The sequence below is a fragment of the Populus euphratica genome, unplaced genomic scaffold (genome assembly GCF_000495115.2).
Source record: "Populus euphratica unplaced genomic scaffold, PopEup_1.0 scaffold65.1, whole genome shotgun sequence".
Classification (NCBI taxonomy): Eukaryota; Viridiplantae; Streptophyta; class Magnoliopsida; order Malpighiales; family Salicaceae; genus Populus; species Populus euphratica.
The window spans coordinates 286102-290520 of NW_011499943.1; the positions used below are offsets into that span (position 1 = coordinate 286102).

The 4419-nt window shown below is 37.8% G+C and overlaps 1 long non-coding RNA gene across 2 annotated transcripts; it reads left to right on the forward strand.

Moving 5' to 3' along the window:
* The first annotated feature begins 453 nt into the window (after positions 1–453).
* LOC105137200 (uncharacterized) lies at positions 454–3118 on the forward strand. 2 transcript variants are annotated; one of them, XR_844509.1, is made up of 3 exons: positions 454–542; positions 1313–1525; positions 2593–3118. It is a non-coding gene; the product is annotated as an uncharacterized LOC105137200 (long non-coding RNA). The 2 variants fall into 2 exon arrangements; XR_844510.1 differs by lacking the exon at positions 2593–3118 and adding an exon at positions 1668–1964.
* The last annotated feature ends 1301 nt before the right edge of the window (positions 3119–4419 follow it).

Here is a 4419-nt window from a genome sequence, read left to right on the forward strand (position 1 = left end):
TGGGAGGAGCTGCAAATTGGATGAGTCCACCTTCTGTTGCTTTTCCTGAATTCGAAGATTATATCAGAGATGAATCTGTCATTTTGACTGGCCGGGCAAGAAGGGGGTACCTGGACCACCAATCAGAATTGTTGATGTAGGCATTAGCAAAGCTGCATAGTTTAAAGAAATGCCTATGCTATGAGCATGGATCCCAGAAAGGTGGAGAAGAAACTGAGCAAACATTCATGCCAATCGTGAGAAAATTGCGGGCACTATTTCTTCTAGACATGAGAAACCACCAGCAATGTTAAGGGGTCCCCTTTGCAACCTTCCAGTGCCAGCACTGAAGAAAGCACTCTTGGGAGGAGCTGCAAATTGGATGAGTCCACCTTCTGTTGCTTTTCCTGAATTCGAAGATTATATCAGAGATGAATCTGTCATTTTGACTGGCCGGGCAAGAAGGGGGTACCTGGACCACCAATCAGAATTGTTGATGTAGGCATTAGCAAAGCTGCATAGTTTTTTTCAAGTTGCTCTTCCTGGTGTGCGGATTGATTCTTGTATGTCTTTCTGCTGCCCATCAATTTTCTTTGATGTATTCATGCTCTTGTACAATCAGTGCTGTGCTAATTGTTTCGCCCTATGTTGTCGAGCATGCAACAAAGAAACTCTAATGTTCTTCGGAGTTGGCACATACTGCATGCAAAAATTAGCATATTAAGCAAAAAGCAGATCATGTCCCCATCTCTTTGTTGTTCTCATTTTCTCAAAAACTGCAGCCATTTTGCTTGAGTTGTTGCTTTCCTAGCAATATTTTTCAGAACATAATGTGTCTTTCCTTTAACAGATTGGTTTTTTATTATTATTTATAAATCACACTATTTTTTAGTACCAAATCAGAGCCGAAACTCAGTTAACAATGCTCAAATCTATTATGGTAGATGAGATTCAAGCTCTTAACTCGATTAGGGAATGTTCTATAAAGAGTTTAACAATGCTCTAGTTTTGTTTTTAGTACCAAATTACCGACAATTAATTATTCATTTTGGTAGCTAAAAATAGCAAATTAAGTCGGATTGTGCATGTCTTCCCGAAAAAAGAAAACAAATTGAATTATCTCTTGCTCGAGTGTTTTTTTGGTAAGGAAAATTCTCCTTGCTAGCAAAACATGGCATCATTCAAGAACTTCACAATTAAATGAAATCTAAGAAATTTTATTGTTACTAAAAAACTTATTAGAAATTCTGCTAATTACATTGAATGAATTCATCTTGTGATGTGTCCATTTATATTAGCCAACCTTATTTATTTATTTTTATCAACATTTTAGGCAATTCCAGCACGACAACCTTTCATCGTGAAACTCGAAGACAGCGGGGCCACAATTTGACGTGGCATCCTTCTAACTGGTTCACGGCCACATATAATAACCATGTTGGAAGTGAAGAGGACCGACCAAAGTACTCCCACCAAACTGCACAGTGACAACACCAACTCAACAGTCACAGACGTCTGCTGTCCACCGCCGTCGACTATCTTAAAGGTAAAGTTTCCGGCTACAGCAAGGAATAAATATTAATTTTTCAATTCCATTGTTTTGTTTGGAATGATAAATTGATGTTCATGGACTGATTTATTGTAAAAATGGCGTCCATTTTCTCGTTTTCTGTTGGTTAATGCGACAGGAAGGAACAGACACTAGACTTGGCCTTAGCTAAAAGGCCTAGAAAAGCATCTTGCCCATAGATTTTCTGTTATTTTCTTTTTCTGAGTGAAAAGCCATCGTTTTTTATATATATATATGAGTTTGCCTCTGGTTGCTCAATTAACAATATGTGTCATGCATCATAAGTGCATTGGAGCTTTTTATTTATATAAGCTGAATTAGGTTATGTTTATTTTTTTCATGGCTCAATTGATGTAGACAGAGATTATGATAGGTGTTGAAACACTATAATCTTATTGGTATTAGGGTTCTTTAATTAATGGATAAATTAGAACATGGAAGGAAGATTTAGAGAAAGAGGGAAATAGTGATTATGAATGCAGTTTGCTTAGAAGTGGAATCGTTGCTTAGTTAATTCCATGAAATTTTATGCAAGGTTTTCTATAATTTGATTAATGGAAGTCATTTGGTTATCCATTCTTTAATTATGCCTCTTCGGATGTAAATTAGGGTTTCTTTCACAATTGTTTGGTTTTTCAGTTTTGTTCTTATGTCTAGCTATGCAAAAAGAACTCCTATTTTTGCCTTTCGTCTATTATCTGCGTTGTTTTCTAAATAACTGACACTTCTAAATTAAGATGTACTTATTCAGCTACCATCTAAAATAAGATTCTTGGATGAGTTCATAACTGAACATGCTATTTTGCTGTCTCTATTTATTCTGTGTTTATTAGATGCTCTGACATTTTGCGATTTCCAAATAATGACATGAATCTCATCGCTGTAGTTTCTTCCTTGTCTTATCGATTCCTATTTCAACTAGTTTACATTTGTTTTATCGTGGCAGCATTAGCATTCTTTTTGTGATAATTGTGTTGTTTGACTTAATGCTTTGGCAAACTTTTTGAAACATATCTTCTGCTGTTTCATTCAATGCCTGACAGAGAAAAAACGGCGAATGTTTTATTGAAACGACCCATCAGTTGAATTTAGTACCGAGGTGTCATTTTCATGGGCAAGGTATTTCAGCTATGTATATGTGATTGGGTTGGTTCTAGTGAAAGTGTCTTTGATCTTCTCTTCCGTTCTTCCTCAGTAATCTATATCTTTTAGCATGGCTTATAGGAAACATAAGAAACCTGCGTCACTTGCAATTTTTGCAATATTCACTGTAATCTTCAGGCCTCAAGTTCTGATTATCTGATGATTGTCTTTGAGTGCCTATGTTAGTCATCTTCTGCAATATTGTCATCTGAATACCATGCTCTCAAATAACAAATAGATTTGAAAATCTTATTGCTTGGGCTTCGTCCCCATCAGTGGAGCTATGGCTTTCATTTCGTGTTTGTTCGAAATTGCATCGTGAGCCAGCACTAGCTGAACCACACAGTGCAAAGTTTGGACCTTCACCATTCTTCTTTTATCATGGCTCTTACTCCAAGGTTTTGCTTGGGAATTGGCTGTCTGTTAAAACTGGAAATACTTGGGAATTGGCTGTCTGTTAGAACTGGAAATACTTGTGGCTCTATATTGTTCCTTTGTATAGGGAAAAATATTCCGAGGGCTAGATGTTTAAATATGGGACAGCCACTCTGGAGCTCGATTTTTCTTATGGATTCAAGATTTCCTTTAGAGACTGAATTATAAAATGGTTGACCTATTTGTTGTTTATCTTTCACTTGTTATCTACGCTCAGAAATTTCAGATATTAATATCCTCGTGCATGTCTGTGTTTCTTTTTGGTTCCCTATTCTCTTTTCCTGGGTCTTGGCAACACTTTAGGAAGTAAATCATTTTCCTGAACCTTTGCCTTTATAACCCCCCCTTTAAGCTAAAATTACTTATTCGATCCAAGAAAATTATTTTGTTGAATGCTTCTGGTTCTGCTAACCAACAAAAAATGATGCCATTGGTGACTGTAGATGGAACTGTGAATCGAAGTGGTGCTGGACCATCCAATTGTCTTGTTGACTTTGGCATCAATGAAAATGCTTATTTTTTCCGTGTTGTATTGCGCGGGATGCGGAGAAATGAAAGGAAGTTTCTAACCTCGGAGGTTGAGTAGCACTGGCTTATGCTGAGGCTTAAAGCGTTGAAGAATGGCTGCTCTTGTGATATAGCAGTTTACCCAGTCCATTATACTCGTCTTTGCTGGTAATTTATCATGTGAAATTGAACGTGATGGGACTGTTCACATAAAAGGTGTGGCAACCATTGATGCTGGAATTCTGAAAGATTCACCTGAGTCTTCCATATGAGTGTCTTGCAACTCTGCCCTCCAGGGCCCTTCACCATTTCTTTTAAACTGCCCGGGCCTGTTGACCCTCGACTCTTCTCCGCCCATTTCCGGAAAGATCAACGGTGATGAAATACAGAGTACCAAATCTTCCATCAGACTAGGCTCTACCTCTGTGAACTTTTTATCTGGAGCTTAATTGCACTATCCATGAACCGATGTAAACATAAACCAGCATGCTGTAAATCAGTAGGCTAGCCGAAAAAACTAAAAAAGAAAATGAGAAACATCTGAAGCAGGGCCATCTCTCACAATTAGCTGCAGAATGCACGACTAATCTAGCAAAAAATTGTCGTGTAGAATGCGACTAATCCCACGGTTTGCTTTCTTTGTGGTCTCAGGTTCGAGTCCTTGGTTGCTCATATGATAGCCATTGGAGGCTTACATGGTCGTTAATTTCAGGGCCCGTGAGATTAGTCGTGGTACGCGCAAGCTGGTCTGGATACCCACGTTAATCTAAAAAAAAAAAATTTGT